A 19544-nucleotide genomic window follows, 5' to 3' on the forward strand; every position below is an offset into this window, starting at 1 on the left:
AATTGCTTAATTATGCTGTATTGTTTCAGCTGATTGCAGAGGTGCAAAAATACAGGGGGCTCTGAATTATAGTTTCAGAGAGCCATTTATGACCTTCTGGATGCAGACACACCCAGATAAACTGGGACTGGCTTGCAGGACATCCTGAAAATTGTCTGCTTTGCACCTTGCATTTCTTTGTCCGAGCCCCACACAATCGAAGGCCAAAGAGTAAATAGTCCATTAATCATTCTCGAGAGCAGTGGTTCCAACCTTTTATTTCCACTCACGTACCACTTTAAGTTTACGCCATAGGTGCTCTGTGATTAGTAAGGGATGGCTTAAGGTGGTCTGTGGGTGGAAGAAAAATGTTTGAAAACTACTGTTTTAATCGGACCTAATGGACTCGTTATGGGCACGGTTTCATCACTCCAAAGGAAATGGGCCAATGACAATTTTTCTCAAGCTAAATATTTCAGTAACAATTGGGTCTGGAGCAGTGATTCTCACCCTTCCCTTCCCACTCACAGACCACCTTAAGCCATCCCTGACTAATCACAGAGCACCGATGGCAGAGGGATTACTTTAAAGTGGTCTGTGAGTGTAAAGAAAAATGTTGAGAACCACTGCTCTAGAGCATGTTTTTGAATATTTTATTTAAAAATTTCCATCCGTGTAATTATATACTTTTATAAAAGCAAAATTTGATTAGATTTGAAATTATTACATGGTGATTTTACCACCTTCCCCCCCCATACTGTCTCCACTAAAAAAACATAATATTATAAATAGATATAATGTATAGTTATATGGAAAAAATTATAGAAGAAAGGAGAAAGAAAAAGAGAATAATAATATTATCCTGGATTGTACAAATGATCGGCTCACACATTGGGATCTTACAGTATTTATATAGTGGCTTCAGGGAAGAAGATTATTACAGGTCTTAAGAGGCCAGAAATACATTTTTACATATTTATCCATAAACTTTGGATATACGGGATCCAAATTTGTAAGAAAGTAGAATATTTATTTCTTAAATTATATGAAATTTTCTCCAAAGGTATACAACTTTGAATTTCCATATTCCATCTTTCCATACCTCAATGTACATCCGATTTCCAAGTCACTGCAATGCAATTCCTTGCCACCATTAAAGCTATTGTAATAAATTTCACTTGATAAAATTATCACTTTAATTTAGGTCTTATTCCTTTTATGTTCCCCAATAAAAATAAATCTGGATTTTGTGGAAAAACAATAGCAGTAATCTGTTCTAGAAACTTTCCTAAATCCACCCAGAAGGTTCTAATTTTAGAACATGACCAAGTAGAATGTAAAAAAAGTTCCTATTTCTTCACCACATCTAAAACATTTATCTGATAAATCGAATTTAATTTTATGCAATTTTTGTGGCGTTAAATATAGTTGGTGTAAATAATTATAATGAACTAAACTATGCCTAACATTTATTATCTAGAACATGTTGCTATAAAATAGCTTTTTTAATTTAATTCAATATTTACTTATTCAATTAAATTATCCTACATTCTTTTACTTCTTGTATCTTTCGATGCACAACTTTGTTTTCACAACTTGCTGGAATATTGAAGGGAGTCATCAAAACTAACTCCATTATCACCTATGTGGGAGGGTACTCCTCATACCATATCACAGAAATGCTGTTCTTCATAAACAAGATAATTACAGTAAGTTTTGGCTTTTACTGCCCAACAAACAAAGCCATTTCACTAATAGCCTTTGGAATGTCGAGTCAAAGGCTAATGTCAGTTAGTTGAGTGTGCATAGTCCAGTCCTTTATCTCATGCTTACGTAAAAGAACTCCAACATATATATCAGGGGAAACTTTCATCCCTGAAGACTGCAAGGCATTTGTGGTAATAAAACCAGAGACTGTAGTTTTCGAAAAGTAACGACTAGAAAGCAAAGTCAGCATGCTTGATTTCAACATTCATTACAGCATGACAAATTCCAGGAAGCACTGTGCACTAACTTATTATTAGGAATTTCACAGGTTTGACCTTCTCATGAGAAGACCAAAAATCTGGGAATCCTCAGGTATAAATCAACCATCATCTAAGACATCTAAAAAAAGCAATAGGCCAGAAATTACAGGACAAATAATAGTGAGTTATTAGTGTTCATGACTATCAAGGTGCAAATTTGGCAGACAATTTTGCAAGGGCACATCTGCAGATGAAAATGAAAATCAGGAAGTTGCTGTCTGAGTTGTCAGCTCCTCCTGAAACTGGACATTAACAGCAACTCACCCACAGATTCATGGAACAGAAAGAATCTGATGGTCAAGTCTAAGATACACTCTAAATCAGTGGTGCGCACCCTTTTTCTTTCCACTCACATACCATTTTAAGTAATCCCTATGCCAAATTGGAACCACTAGGGAGGAGGTTTTAGCAGCGTTGAAGCATATTAAAGTGGACAAATCCATAGGGCTGATGAACTGGGAAGCTCGGGAAGAAATAGCAGAGGCTCTAGATGAGATATTTTCAACATCTTTGGCCTTGGGTGACGTGCTGGGAGAGTGGAAGGGTGGCTAATTTTATGTCATTATTTAAAAAGGGGCAATAAGGACCAGTCTGGCATCTACAGGTGAGTGAGCTTGACGTCAGTGGTTGGAAAATTGCTGGAGGGAATGCTGAGGGACAGAATCTACCAGCATTTGGATAGTTCATCTTTTAAGATCCATCCCATTAATCTTTATTTGATTCATCACCTTTTTTCTGACTTCTTTGACCAAAATTTTTTTTGGGAGTAACATGTAATTTTGTTTGTGTATTTTGTAAATGGAAATTATTTGACTGAGTATTTTTGGGGAACTGGACTTTTTTCAAGTTAAATTAATTCACCAGAAAAAAAATATCAGCTTTTAAATCGAGTTGTGAAACCCTAAAAAAATTTCTCAAAAATTGGGGGGGGGGGGGGGGGGGTCAACTTATATGCCGGATATACTTTTGAGTCCTTAAAGTCACCAAAAAAAAGACTGATGTTAATTTAGTGTGTAAGTCGATGCCGGAAGCACCTCCCCACCACTGGTACCGCCGCCCCCCGACACCTCCACCCTGCTGGGCGCCACTCCTACCTGGGACCCTGAGGTCGCTGTCACCGCTCCTGCCTGGTAGGCTGAGGTTCCTCCCTCTGGGAACACTATGTCGGCACTCCAGATCTGTGGGCCATCGCCGCTGCTGCCTGGTAGGCCGAGGTTTCTGCTCCTGCCTGGAACATGAGGTCGCTGCTCCAGATCCGTGGGTCATCGCTGTTGCTGCCTGGTAGGCCAAGGCTTTTATTCATTTACTTAATTTACAGCTTTGTTACTTGTGATTGGGATATTTTAAAATTTTTTGGGTTGTTCCTGGGAGGCCCAGACAGCCTGAAAAATGGGGGTCGACTTGTACGTTGAAATATACGGTATCACAACTATGCATATATATATATATATGCATATTAATCACACAAATAAATCTATATACATATTGAAATAATGTCATATAATAAAATTAACATATGCAATGCAATATAATGTGACTTATTATCAAACTATGAAACTTCAAAGAGCTCATATGATAACCAACATCTAAACATTAAATGAATATCTCAATGTTAACTTCAAAAAATTCTTAATTTGATTATCAAAATATATGATTTTTTAAAAATTAATTGGTAAAAGATTCTAGAAATGGTTCATCAATTGAATTATTTTTTGAAAAATTAGACATACACCACTGTAACAGGCCAATTCAGCCCTACGAGTCCATGCTGCCCATTAACCTACACCCCAATATATTTTTGAAGGGTTGTAGGAAACCAGAGTGTCCGGAGAAAACCCACGCAGACACTGGGAGAACATCCGAACTCCTTACAGACAGCGCAAGATTCAAACCCCGGTCTGGTCCTGATTGGTGGCACTGTAAAGGCATTGTGCTAACTGTTAGGCCAACCATGCCTCTCAGACAGAATAAAATAATTTGTTGGCAATTAATATAAAATTTGCAATTAGTGTAGAAAAATCACTGGTTGTGTCATGAATTGTTCGTTGAGCTCAAAACATTAGAATTATTGGTGTGGTCTCAGATCTCAAGGACGCAGGTGTGTTATTTGCTGATTGACAATAAGCCAGTGCAAAATGCCTAATTTAATCAAAGAGCAGCCATCAAGATCAATGGCACAGGGCTACTACTTGAACCGGTCACATTAAGACTCCTTGGAATGCACTAAATAATAACATCGGTGAAAGCACACTATTGGTATCAAATGCATTTTACATTAGAGCGCCCAGCGGAATGTAATTGAAGATGTATTACTTACAAGTCATTGTGATTTTGAATAAAACGTGTTCTTGAATATACAAATAATTAGATGAATATTTATCATTTACCATCAAGTCCATTTGTAACAAATGTATGGAATCCAGGTTCCAAATTATTTTGATTTCAATTTTAAAAAAACAGATAGCGTCAAGGCTGCTCAGAGCCTTGATTCATTTCGACAGAATGCACTGGCCTATTGTCAATTGGCAAATAGCACACCTGTGTCTTTGAGATCCGAGACCACACGAATAATTGTAATGTTTTGAGCGAAAAGAACAACTTATGACACATCCAGTGATTTTTCTCTATTAATTTCATATTTTTTTATTAAGTCAATTAATAATTTTATTTTGTCCTTTAATCATTCAAACAATTGATAGCCTATTCCTAAAACTTTTTATACCAGATAAAGTTATATTTCCTCTCAGATCCTAAAGATGAAGTGAATTGAATTCTTCATTGTCATGTGTACTGGGATACAGTGAAAAACTTGGTTTTCTGCACTGACCTGGCAACACAAAAAATGTCACAAGGGTCCAGCACCATTGTGGATTTTCAAGAAAGGTTCATGGAAAGCCACAACAGGTAACAAGATGAATCACGACAAGGTTAACAACTGTAAATGACCCTTTAGTACAAGTGTAGGGCAAAAGGAATCAAGGTGGAATTGAAGTGAGAGATAAAAAGCAGCAGGGGAATAAGGAGTAATGGAAGAAATGCTTCCCAGGGATTGGGCATGGATGCAATAGGCCATAGAGCCGGTTTCTGTGCCAGTACACATATAAGGTGAGAAAAAGCTGGAGAAGTGGGGCCAACTAGCTTTGCTTCTTCAATGAACTGGTATGGGCTGAATGCCCTCATTTTGTTGTTCTTAAAAATTCAATGACTATAACGAAGTGGCCCAACACTCACTGAAATTTCCTCTTCCAGACTGATTCAGCCTGAAGTATAAAACAAGGGTAAGTGATCAACCAAAAGACTCAAGAGACCCATTGCTCATCTGGTCAAAGTGCGCAGCTTCAGTGATTTCCCATTCAGCAGTTGATCTACCCCAAATAAGTTCTCCACCTTTCTTCGAAGGAAGTTCTGTGAGAATCTCTCTCACTGCCTCCCATCTACCCTCCCTGCTGCTCTCAAACTCTACACTGTACTTCTGCCCCTCCTATTCTTCCCTTTTTACCAGCCTTTTAATATAGGCACCTGTCTGCTTTTCACTCACACCTTGAGGAAGGCCTCAGGCCCGAAATGTCAGTAAATATATTTTTGCCACCTATGATTTTAACTTTTCTTTTTAAAAACAGATAACGTCAAGGCTGCTAAGATCCTTGATTCATTTAGACACAAGGCACTGGCTTATTGCAGTCACACAAAATCTTTCAATGTCCCACACAATTTTCTGCTTTTACTTAAACTACTTACAGATGTTGCTTGAGTGATAATCTGGCATATGTTTACTTGAAAATGTTGCAAATGAGTGAAAGGTCTATATATGGTTGCACCTTTACGTGTTTCCCTCACGCATTGTAGACTTGCTATCTTTTTATAGGGGCACAGACATTTCCAGATATTTGAGGTCCTCAAATGTCTTTTACACAATTGGGAACAAAAAAGGGGAAGACCTTCAAATGGCCACAGACGGGGGTCATTATTTTAAAAGGATAACAATGGTGAAAATCATTTTGAGAAAATTCATCAACTGCGAATGCAGACCTGGTGAGAAAGAAGCAGGTCTTTCATTTGTATAAAGCCTCAATAAGTTTAAGCAGTTTATGGTGAATATTTTCGATATCTAATCATGCAGGAGGATTTTATGTCAGATTTTGAAGTTGTATCAATTGTGCAAAAATAGAAATCTCATTCAAAATAATTTTTGTAATTTTCACCCCACAGTCCAAATAGATTCAGCTGCTGAAGCAATGAAATCATCTGGTTTATGTAGTTAAAAGAACAAAAGTTCAATATAATTGCATATTCTACAAAATGATCTGAGGGGATTTGCCACTCCTAAAAACATCTCTATGGCATTTAGGTACAGACAGCAAAGCAATCTAACACCTAATCTTTACTGAAAGTGATATCATAACTCTTTCAAGATCACTGAAGTTAATCCCATTTGTCCGTTAACTCCAGGTTTGTAATTCATTTTTTGTCAGTCTAACAATTTAAAGAATATCAAGTGCTATCCAAGAGAAAAAGTGACCAGATAGCAGTTGTGATCCCTCAAATTAAGAAGTTATCAAAGCAGAGCAATTATTTATTTACTTGTTGGGTACATGGTGCACCAAACTGCAGAATTTCTGCTTGTAACCTCCTTGAATTTTATAGGCAGAAAAACAGTGAAGCACTGCTCTAAATAAATCAAATTTCCTTAATATTTAAAACTGATGTTAAAAAGAGTAAGTAGGGGAATTTACCTGAGAACTCGACTCTAGATATTTTAACCTGGTTTTTAAAAATAGGAGTCCTTTTCGTCTTCGTTTCCTGTTAGAGAAAATATATTGTATTACACATGTACATTCTCATGCTTTTCTTTTAAATAAGTAGAAAATACAATAAATGTTCTCTCCTGCCCTCTACTAACAAACTATCACCAATACATTATCTGTGAAACCACTATGAAGACGCCAATTGAGCCATCCCACGATCGCACTTGTGCAAATCTGATCATCTGGCTGTATTTCTACTGCCGGCATACAAGCAGAGACTGAGACTACACCACCAGCGATGAAGACGGTGGAAGTATAGTCAAGGGAGGCAGAGAAGCGCCCACAGGAATGCTTTGAATCAAAGGACTGGATAATATTTAAGGAGTCATCCTCAAACTTGAATGTATATGCTATGCCATCACTGACTTCATCAAGACCTGTGTGGATGAGTATGTGCCCACACACATAAACCGTGAATACCCTAACTAGAAGTAGTGGATAAATCAAAAGATTAACAACCTTCTGAGGGTGAGGTCAAGGCAGTTTAGGACCAGCATCCAGATCTCTACAGGAAGTCCAGGTACAACCTACAGAAGGCCATCCAAGCAGCAAAGAGGCAATTCCAAGGGAAGCTGGAGACAGAGTCAGATACTTGCCAGCTCTGGCAGGGATTGCAGGCCATTACATCCAAAAAGGCAAGATCAAACACCATAAATGACTGTGATGCTTCACTACTTGATGAGCTGAACACTTTTCATGCTTGCTTTGAAAGGAGAACACAAAGGTATCAATGAGAATCCCTTCAGAACCTGATAACTGTGTTATCTGTCACTAAGGCCAACATCAAAACATTCTTCAAGAGCGTGAACCTTTGCAAGGCATTAGGCCCTGATGGCTTACCTGACAGAGGTACACTGAAAATCTGTGCCAACCAAAAAGACATTTTAAATCTTTCATTACTGCAGAGGTTCCCACCTGTTTCAAAAGGGCATCAATCAAACTGGTGTCCAAGAAAAGCAGAGTGATCTTCCTCAATGACCATCGCCCAGAAGCATTCACATCTATTGCGATGAAATGCTTGAGAGGTTGGGCACAGCCAGAATTAACTCGCACCTAATTAAAGATCTGGACCCACTGCAATTTACCTACCATCACAATCGCTCCATAGCAGATCCAACATCACTGGCTCTCCACTCAGCTCTGGATCACCTAGACAATAGCAACATGTACATCAGGCTACTTTTCATTGACTGCAGTTCAGCTTTCAACACCATCGTACCCACAAGTTCTGGTCAACAAGCTTCAAAACCTGGACTTCTGCACCTCCCTCTGCAAATGGATCCTTGACTTCCTCATCTGAAGACCAGTCAGTAGGAGTCAGAAACAACGTCTCCACTTCATTGACAATCTCACACAGGCCCACTGCTCGACTCATTCGACATAACGTTTGCTCTGTTATACTCCGCAAAACAATGAATTTCATGACATGTTCATAACAAGAAATTCTCATTCTTATTAAATATTTATCAATATCCAAACAATCATTATTTCTCAACTCCCAGATCAGAATTGTCATGAACATGTCACAAAATTTGCTGTTTTGCAGCAATATTACAGGTACAAATGCTGCTATTAATTACATTTAAAAATAAATTTGTGCAAAAAAAGAAAGTGAGGTAGTGTCTGTTGGTTCGTTGTCCATTCAGAAATCTGATGGCAGCGGGGAAGAACCTGTCCTTATGCTGTTGGGTGCTCGCCTTCAGGCTCCTTTACCTTTATCATGATGGTAGCAAAGTGAAGAGGACATGGCCTGGGTGGTGAGGGTCTTTGAGGTTAGAGGCTACTTTCTTAAGACACCGTCTCTTGTACATGTCCTCAATGGAGTGAAGACTGGTGCTGGTGATGTTGCAGGCTGAGTTAACAGCCCTCGTGAGATTTTCCTTGTCCTGGGCGTCGGTGCCTCCATATCAGGCAGTGACCACAATAATCTCCACATTACACCTGTAGAATTTTACAAGAGTCTTCGGTGACATACCGAATTTCCTCAAACTCCTCACAAAGTGTAATCACTGGCGAGCCTTCTTCAAGAATGCATGGACATGGAGGTTCCAGGACAAATCTTCAGAGATATTGACACCCAGGAATTTGAATGAAGATTAGGTAGAAGGCAAGTTATTGGATTCACCAGGATTATTACCAAAACGCTTGCTTTATTTAATTCATCTATAAACATACAATTCTTCGGTAGAAATAAATAAATCTATTTATACAACACTTCTTTCGTTCATCTCCCTGAAGATATTGCCAGCAACAAGCTGGGCAGAAGCCAGAGTCTGATATCATCCTCGAACAATGTAGCTCATTGAACAGCTGTGTATTTTGATTTTTGTAAGAATGATTGCTGCACACTTTGTGCAACATGTTTCGTGATTTATCGTCCAGTTAACTTTCATTTGCAGTCTATACAAAAAGAACATGAGTCAACCTGGATTGAAACAAACAAGTAATCAATCCAGATCAAGATAATCAAAGCAGTCAAAATGAAATGAGGACAAAGCAAGTAATGTACCAAAAAGCTGGAACTAGATTTTTTTACTAATCTTTTATTGGTATCATACATTTTCACAATCTGCTTCTAACTAAATCCCCCTTTATACTGTTGCATGTAAAATACATAATGCAACAAAAACTAGTGAGAAATTCTATTGTGTTGTCTACATTATGCAAATAATCAACATGAAAGTTCTTGTTACTTCAAGTATCTCAACAGTGTGATAAACTTTCCCATTCACATAATCTGAGTATGAAAATTAATAATATACAGAGTGAATTTGCTGTAGCAACGTAGGAAAACATTTACTGTGCCAGATGTACAATGTTTTTCAGTAATAACACACTTGGAGTTTTACATTGCTGGTTTTATAAAACATTAAAGCAGATTTATGAATATGTAGGGATATCACCATTTACAAATGAACAGCAATACTTAAAACATTGTCTTTTACAAGCATTTTGTTTCAAAATGACTTCCCACACTACTGAAGGTCTGTTTTATACAGCAATTGATTGATGAACTTCTTTGCACAGCAGCTGTAGAAAAATCAACCGTTCCTGACTTTTGTGTTACAAAAATGAAGATAAAAACATTATCATTAATTGAACAGATCACACTAATTAAATGACTGGATTATTTGTTGCAGAATATTCATTCAACTTTAAACTGCAGGCTTGCACTGACTCTCAATAGTTTAGAGGCTAATTTATTCCACACATGTTTTCTGCCCACTTGGAATGCAATGCCTCTTAGAAATGACAAACAAATTCATTTTACCCATTAAAAAATAAATTGATGAACAAAATAAAATTCCCTATTGTCTGTAGTGTCTTAAATGACAATATATAGTGCACTGAAAACATTTGAGTTCAATAAAAATGAGATATACAGAACTTTAATCTATTTGAAGTGACAAATCTTGGCATTAGAGCAAGTTAGGACTCTTTATAAAACTGCAAGATGTAAACTCCCTCTTGGCTAAGTTACATCACACACAGAAGAAAATGTTAGTATTTATTGGAATCAGTCATCTCAGCTTGGGACATCACAGCCACGTAATGTCGTTGATCCAAACATCAACAGTTGATCCATCTATTATCTTCCCAACCCAAGGACAGTTTTGTCATGTTTGCTGATGTTCAATTCTCTTTACAGCTCTTTTGAAAATCAAGTAGCTCTTGCCTGCAAATAGAAAGACCTTGAGGATATTCAAACAAGATCTGATAAGCGGCAAGAAATACTGATGCACACATCTTACAAATCTGACCACCTGTCCTTGGCATTCAACACGATTGCATTAGATACCATCATTGGCAGAATCATAAATAGGCCAGCTCCGTAAACGCTGTAGCTCCAAGTGCCGGGTCTAAGGTTGGGCATCAATCACATGGTGACAGCATGGATAGCAGGGCAGCATGGCTAGTGTAGTGGTTAGCACAATGCTGTTACAGTGAGATTGACCAGGGTTCGAATCTGGCGCTGTCTGTAAGGAATTTGTACGTTCTCCCTGTCTCTGCATGGATTTCCTCTGGATGCGCTGGTTTCCTCCCATCTTTCAAAATGAACGGACGTAGAGGTCAATTGGGTGTGATTGGGCGGCATGAGTTCATGGGTCGGAAGAGCCCGTTACTGTGCTCTATGCCTAAAATTAAAAATTTTAATTTCTGCTTTCAACAAGTTGTCATGTTTGCTGGTTGAGTGCAACTTCAACAACGCTCAAATGCTTCATTAACCCATCACAAAGCAATGCAATTGACTGACCACCACCCTAAATGATTCTTATTCCACCATCAGCAGACTATGGGAGCAGCATTTTCTACTATCTATAAAACACACTGCTTTTCCTTGGCAGACTTTTGACAGAAATTCTCCTGCCCCAACTATTGAAAAGGATAAGAACAAGTGAAAAGAAAGATCGCCATCTTCAGGTTCCCTCCATCTGCAAACCAAATACAACACTGTTCCTTCATCACTGGATCCCCATATCTATTACTGTCTGTGTACATAGAGGAAAATTATGTGATTCAAGCAGGCTGATCAACATTATTTCTCGTTAATTAGGGGGTGGGGGTAGAATAAATTCTGGCCTTGTTAATGACTCTGTCCTCCCATCAAAGAATTTTAAATTGAGGGGAAAGGAGGTAACAAAATAAGTTGATGGTAGGGCAATCGATGTAGTATATACAGATTTTAGTAAGGCATTTGATAAGGTCCCCTATGAGAGACATGAGGCATGGAACCTTGGCTGTGTAAATTCAAAATGAGCTTGCCTGTCGAAAGCAAAGAATAGTAGTGGAAGGTAAGTATTCTGCCTGGAGGTCAGTGACTAGTGAAGTTCCACAGGGATCTGTTCTGGGACCCCTGCTCTGTGATTTCTGTAAACAACCTAGGTGAAGGAATGGTGTATAGGTCAGTAAGCTTGTGGATGATATAAAGGTTGGAGGAGTTGTGGATAGTGTTGAAGGTTATTGTAGGTTACAAAAGGACATAGACAGGATGCAGAGTTGGGAAGAAAAATGGAGATGGAGGCCAATCCAGAGAAAGGTGAGGTGATGTATTTTGTAAGGTCAAACCTGAAGGCTGAGTACAGGGTCAATGGTCAAGGATACTTAACAGTGCGGAGAAACAGAGGGACCTTTGGGTCCAAATCCATTCATCCCTCAAGGTCACCACACAGGTTGATAAGATAGTTAAGAAGGCCTATGGGATGCTGGGCTTCATTAATAGAGTCAAGAGGTCATGTTGCAACTCTACAAATCTCTGGTGTGTTCAGTCTGGTCACTTCATTATCGGAAGGAAGTGGAAACTATGGAAAGGGTGCAGAGGAGAATTACCAGGATGTGGCCTGGATTCAAAAATAAGTCTTATGAGGCAATCTTAGCAGAGCTAGGACTAACCTCTTTGGAGTGAAGAAGGAGGAGAGGTGACTTTATACCAGTCTACAAGATTCTGAGAGGCATGGATATGGTAGACAGCCATCGCCTCTTACAGGGTGGGATTAGCAAACACCAGAGACCATCTGTAGAAAGTTTTAGGGGAGAGATCAGGGGTAATTTTTTTTTTGTTTTACATAGAGAGTTGTGGAATGCCTTGCCAGGGGTGATGGTGGAGGCTGAATTATTAGGGGCATTTAAGAGGCTCTTAGACAGACACATGGATGAAAGAAAAATAGATGTTTATGCAGTAGGAAGGGTTTTTTTCAGTAATACATAGGTCAGCAAAACATCATGAGCTGAAGGGCCTGTACTGTGCTGCAATGTTCAATGTTCTATTTTTTTTTAAATAAAGACATTGGAATCTCCAGGTTTTGAAGCAATAGATGCTGCAACATGAATATTTCTGCAGTAGGAGACCAAACAAATAAGAACAATTTAAAGATTTGATTTGCCACTTTATTTAGACAAGGTGTTAAATTAGAATTTGATGAACTGGTGACTTGATCAAAACATGCACTTAAATACGGACTGAATACCACAAGGGGATAGTCAAGCTGAGATAATGACAATATTTAACGGGAACAAGATGAACACTTGTAAAATAAAAGTGATACATTCTAGTAATATTTTGAATGTCACCACAAAACTATCAAATTTGCACACAAAACTATTACAGTAGATGCAAAAGTAGGACTCGAGGAAGCTGTTGATGTTGAACTCTCCATGTATCACATTTAAAAGACTCCTACTTTATCTATTAACAAGCTTTACAAATTTCTGTTTCATTCCATCAAAATTCGCCTGGCCTGGCTGAGAAATTTAACTTGTGGACCAGTGATGTATGTATCCATAATGGTGTTAAAAATAACAGAATTATGGTCACTGATCACAAAGTGCTCTCCCACTGACAAGTTTAATCATTTGTCCTCCCTCATTTCCCAAAAGGAGGTCAAGTGTTTATATTTTTTTTAACCACAAAAATGCTGGAGAAAGTCAACAGGTCACACAGTTATGTGTGTAACAAAAATAAAGATACATAACCAATGTTTCGGGCCTGAGCCCTTCATTAAGGTATGAGCATAAAGCAGGCAGGTACCTGAATAAAATAGTGGGGAGGAGCACAGGCCCACAGGCAAGAGGTCATGGGTGGATATGGGTGGGAGGGTAGAAGAAAAAAATGCTGAGAATTGATGGAGGAAGAGGATGGAGAGGTAAGGGGGAAAGGTGACAGGGGTGGGGGGGAAGGGTGGAAATAGAGAGCAACAAGGGAATGACCTAACAGAAGCATTCTGAATTGGCAAGTGATCTTTAATTAACAACTTCTGTATAATGGCAAAAATACCTCATTGGAAGTTACTGATTAAGATGTGACAGAAGCCTGTGATTGTGTGCTGTAGTAAAAATCAATATAATTGTATTCAGAAATTCTGAAAACAAAAATAGCATGTTCAACATGTTAATAATTCCTAGTGACATTTTCTTCCATTTGAACACTACAGGAAGGAAGTGATGTATCGCTTTTGCCTGCTTCAGGCAAAGGGTAATTTTGTCTTTACCCAGTATGGTGATCAGCCTACTCTGATCAATAGGAGTCTATATTTCCTGTGAGTTGTTTTGGTGGAGAAAGATTTCATGCAATGACCAACTATAGGAACCTCCAAAGTATGGATGCTTGAACAATTGTAATGACATTTTTTCAAATATATGTTCTTCTATCTAATTATGTATTCACCATATTTTTACATTAAATGCCCACAATTGATTTTCTATTACATATCCTTGCATTTATGATTTCACTATGGCCGAGCTTTTTCAATTTGGAGTGGAGCAATCAAATGAAATAAACAATTAATCTGATAATCTGCAGGTACACTAATACATATTGAAAATGGAACAGCAGGTTTAACAAATCCATGAGAATTCATTAGCTTCTTCCCAAAAAATTTAGAAAGAAATTGAATTATACATGTATATGGGAGGGAGGGAGGAAGAGAGAAAAAAGAGAGCATTTTTTTGTGCGGTGAAATCAGAGTATTAAATGCATTCTTTGATACCATTTATGCAAATACCCACATTGAAGCAAGTTTCAATTGGAAATTAAAAACATTTCAATATTAGTTTGAGGAGCCACCTTAATTGGTTTGTTGTCAAGGCATCTGAGATGTCCTCAAAATTTTATACATTCTTTGTCACTCTTCTAATGTCCTCTGCCTGTACACTAATGTTTTGGCAGTCGCCATGTAACAGATCCCAGAAAAATCCTCCTCCTCTCCCACCCCCTTCCCCCTCCAGCCTCCACGTGTCTGATCTGATTGCTTGTCATACAACTCTCATCTACTCACAAGCAGAACTGTCCTGACAAATGAAGTCTCCATCTACTCCAAGATCCCGAGTCTCGACCCAAATCTCCCTGTCCACCTCCCCAGTACAATCTCTCCTCACTCCACAATTTTTCACCTGCCTGAATATCAAAGAGGTGAAGCAAAAACATTTCTCTGCACAAAGTCCAAACTATTACACACAAGGTCAGTATGGGTGATGGAATTTTACTGACGAACAGACTTACACACAAGGCCCTCAGATAAATGTAAAACACAGTGTAGACACCATGGTTCAAGTAAAAACACAATGCTGGAGAAAATCAGCAGGTCAAACAGTGTCCTTTATGAAGCAAAGATAAAGATACATAACCGACATTTTTGGCATGAGACCTCCATCAAGGTCCTCAGATAACATCCCCTTATCGTAATTTTCAGGTTGACTAAACTGCTATATTCCATAACCAATCCACTTACACACAGCATCCTATATATTTTTCTACATTCTAGACCAGTGGTTCTTAACCTTTTTCTTTCCACTCACATACCACTTTAAGTATTCCCTATGCCATAGATGGTCTGTGATTAGTAAGGGATTGCTTAAGGTGGTATATGAGTGGATAGAAAAAGTTGGAAAACCACTGTTTTAATCTTCCCTAATTGACTCATTATGTGCACGGTTTCATAACTCCAAAGGAAATGGGCCAATGACAATTTTTCTCAAGTAAAATATTTCAGTAACAATTGGGTCTAGAGCAGTGATTCTCAACCTTCCCTTCCCACCCACATCCCACCTTAAGCCATCCCTTACTAATCACAAAGTGCCAATGGCATAGGGATTACTTAAAGTGGCATGTGAGTGGAAAGGAAAAGGTTGAGAACTTAGAACCATAGAACAACACAGCATGGAAACAGGCCATTTTTTTTGGCCTAGTCCCACTGACCTATACCCATTCCATAGCAAATTGAGCAGCACGGACTCGTAGGCCCTAAATGGCCTATTTCCATGCTGTATGTCTAAAATTAAAATGTAAAATTTAATGAATTAGGGAACTGTAGAAGCACAGAACCATCCAGCAAAGAACAGAACATTTCAGCCTACCTCTTCATATTGACTGTGATACCTATCGATACTAATTCCATTTGTCTGCATTAGGCCCATATCCCTCCATGTCTTTTAAATTAAGTACCTGTCCAAATGCTTTTTAAACATTATAATTGCATGTGGCTAGTGTAATCTTGCTTGCATGTCAACTGTTTTGAATTATATTCTCTTTATATTTCTCTGGATATTTACTAATTTCAACAAATTAAGAATTTAATGATTCTGCAATATTTTTGGGTCTCAGCTGTTAAACTGGGCTGTAATTGCCAGAACCTGCTATGGTTTGTTTTCTGCAAATTAAAATCACATTGCCCAATCTCCATCAAATTTCTGAATGAACAATGAACCGATAGACACTACCTTGCCTTTTTTTTTTAAAAAAAAAACATTTTGCACCAATTATTTATTTTTAAATATTGTATTTATGGAACTGTAATTTATAGCAATTTTCCACCTGTAATGCTCAATACTGCTGGTGCAAAACAACAAATTTCATGATACATACAACGATAAACCCAATTCTGAATAGATGTATAACTTTTAATAGATCACTCAGAAACAGGCACTATGTGCTATTTCACAGGGAAAGCCAAAATGCTGTTCTATGAATCTCATAAAATTGAAGATAGGCTTATTTATTAATGTATTGGGTTGACTCACAATGAAGTTTTAACGCCATTAAAATATAATGATGCAAGTTCCAGATCCCTTTGACTTTCACCTGCATTATTTCACTCTTTTTTTTTCTTTGGCTTGGCTTCGCGGACGAAGATTTATGGAGGGGGTAAAAAGTCCACGTCAGCTGCAGGCTCGTTTGTGGCTGACCAGTCCGATGCGGGACAGGCAGACACGATTGCAGCAGTTGCAAGGGAAAATTGGTTGGTTGGGGTTGGGTGTTGGGTTTTTCCTCCTTTGCCTTTTGTCAGTGAGGTGGGCTCTGCGGTCTTCTTCAAAGGAGGCTGCTGCCCGCCAAACTGTGAGGCGCCAAGATGCACGGTTTGAGGCGTTATCAGCCCACTGGCGGTGGTCAATGTGGCAGGCACCAAGAGATTTCTTTAGGCAGTCCTTGTACCTTTTCTTTGGTGCACCTCTGTCACGGTGGCCAGTGGAGAGCTCGCCATATAATACGATCTTGGGAAGGCGATGGTCCTCCATTCTGGAGACGTGACCCATCCAGCACAGCTGGATCTTCAGCAGCGTGGACTCGATGCTGTCGACCTCTGCCATCTCGAGTACCTCGACGTTAGGGGTGTGAGCGCTCCAATGGATGTTGAGGATGGAGCGGAGACAACGCTGGTGGAAGCGTTCTAGGAGCCGTAGGTGGTGCCGGTAGAGGACCCATGATTCGGAGCCGAACAGGAGTGTGGGTATGACAACGGCTCTGTATACGCTTATCTTTGTGAGGTTTTTCAGTTGGTTGTTTTTCCAGACTCTTTTGTGTAGTCTTCCAAAGGCGCTATTTGCCTTGGCGAGTCTGTTGTCTATCTCATTGTCGATCCTTGCATCTGATGAAATGGTGCAGCCGAGATAGGTAAACTGGTTGACCGTTTTGAGTTTTGTGTGCCCGATGGAGATGTGGGGGGGCTGGTAGTCATGGTGGGGAGCTGGCTGATGGGGGACCTCAGTTTTCTTCAGGCTGACTTCCAGGCCAAACATTTTGGCAGTTTCCGCAAAGCAGGACGTCAAGCGCTGAAGAGCTGGCTTCGAATGGGCAACTAAAGCGGCAATGAAGACGCTGTTTACATCCGGTACCGCACGGATGGCAGTCTCTTCAATCTGAGGCGCCTGCAAGCTCACACCAAGACACAAGAGAAACTTGTCCGTGAACTACTCTTTGCAGATGATGCCGCTTTAGTTGCCCATTTCACTCTAATGTGGCCTATAATGGTTGTCTGATACTTAATACCTCAGAAATTATATTCTGGATTGTGAAAAAAAGTTTCAACACAGGGGTGTGGCCATGCGAAGGACCTAGTCAGACGTGGGTTAGAAGAGCTCTCCATGAAGAGTGATTAGATTGCTATCTGATCATGCACCACTGACCTTAATGATACCAAGGCCAGAGAAACAAGAGAGTGTTTATAGATGGCGTCTCAATTCTCCTCAGTTGAGAAGGATAGATTTCTGTAATTTTATTAGGGGTCAAATAGAATTGTTTTGTGAAACAAATCGCCCCTCTACTAATGATCATTTTTTTAACATGGGATGCCTTCAAGGCTTATTTAAGGGGACAGATAATTTCATATACTAAAAAATAAAGAAGGAACACATGGGAGAGGATAATGGTCTGGAGAAAGAAATAAGAGTTGGATAAAGAGTACCAGAAATTGGGTTCGAAAGATCTTGGAAAATAAAAAAAATGAAATATAATACATTATAAACATATAAAATAGAAAGAACTATTTTAAAAATCAAATTAGAAATATTATGAATTGGAAGATGTGTAATGGCATGGAGATTCTTATTATGGATGTGGTAAACCAGGCAGTAGAGACTCAGACTCTCCCAGAAAGTGTATTGTTGTCTGAATTTATGAGTCTTTGAAAATCAAAAATAAAATATTCCCAAAAAAATGGGAGATAGAGCAGGTAAAGATCTGTCGTGGTAATTAAAGGCAGAAGAGACATCAAGGATGATTAATGCAATCCAAACAGAGCCTGATAAATTAACATATCATCCGAAAGAAATCAACGATACTTTTAAACAATATTATACAAAACTTTACAAGTCAGAATTGTTAAGTTAATCTTGGGAGATAGATGAATTTCTCTCATTGATTGACTTGCCAAAATTGGAAAATAAAGATCAGATGGAATTGGAAGCCCCTTTTACCAGAGAAGAGATTGAAAGAGTCTTGAATACATTACAGGCAAATAAATCACCGAGGGATGGATGGTTTTCCGCCTGATCTTTCTAGGCAAATATTTAATATATTTGACGTGTATAAAAGTTTAAAGATTGTGTTAATGTATTTATTGAAAATGAAAAATAAAATATTTTTTTAAAAGTTTCAACACAACTACTTCTGATCTTTATCATATTCTTAAGTGAATAGCTAATCTCTTCCATCTTGACTGGCCTCATGTTTTCTGGTCCAATACTTCATTGTTCTCCCATTGACCATCTTTCAGCCTTGTCAAAACATTATCTGAAATGTTCTTGTCCACTTTCACCAACCTGAGAATAGTTACTTCTTCCTCTCCTACAAGCTCTCTTGTTGAGGATATATACTGTACATGTGAAATTACCTATGATAACATATCCTTGCTTGCAGGTGTAAGCTTGCAGGCGCCTCAGATTGAAGAGATTGCCATCCGTGTGGCACCAGATGTAAACAGCGTCTTCATTGTTGAGGTCTTTCATGGCTTGTTTCAGCATCATGCTGAAGAAGATTGAAAAGAGGGTTGGTGCGAGAACGCAGCCTTGCTTCACGCCATTGTTAATGGAGAAGGGTTCAGAGAGCTCATTGCTGTATCTGACCCGACCTTGTTGGTTTTCGTGCAGTTGGATAACCATGTTGAGGAACTTTAGGCTCTAAAGGCTGTGTACGGCCCCTCACCCCAAGTCCAAAGCCCGCTGCGCAGCTCAGACGGCAAAGTCCTCCTCAGCGACAAGATCTCCATCCTCAACCGATGGTCAGAACACTTCCAATCTCTTTTCAGTGCCAACCGCTCAGTCCAAGAATCCGCCCTGCTCCAGCTCCCTCAACAGCCCCTAAGGCTAGAGCTGGATGAGGTCCTCACCCAGGAAGAGACATATAAGGCAATTGAACAACTGAAAAGTGGCAAAGCAGCAAGTATGGATGGAATCCCCCCAGAGGTCTGGAAGGCTGGTGGCAAAACTCTGCATATCAAACTGCATGAGTTTTTCAAGCTCTGCT

This window comes from Narcine bancroftii, chromosome 12 (assembly GCF_036971445.1).
Source record: "Narcine bancroftii isolate sNarBan1 chromosome 12, sNarBan1.hap1, whole genome shotgun sequence".
Lineage (NCBI taxonomy): Eukaryota > Metazoa > Chordata > Chondrichthyes > Torpediniformes > Narcinidae > Narcine > Narcine bancroftii.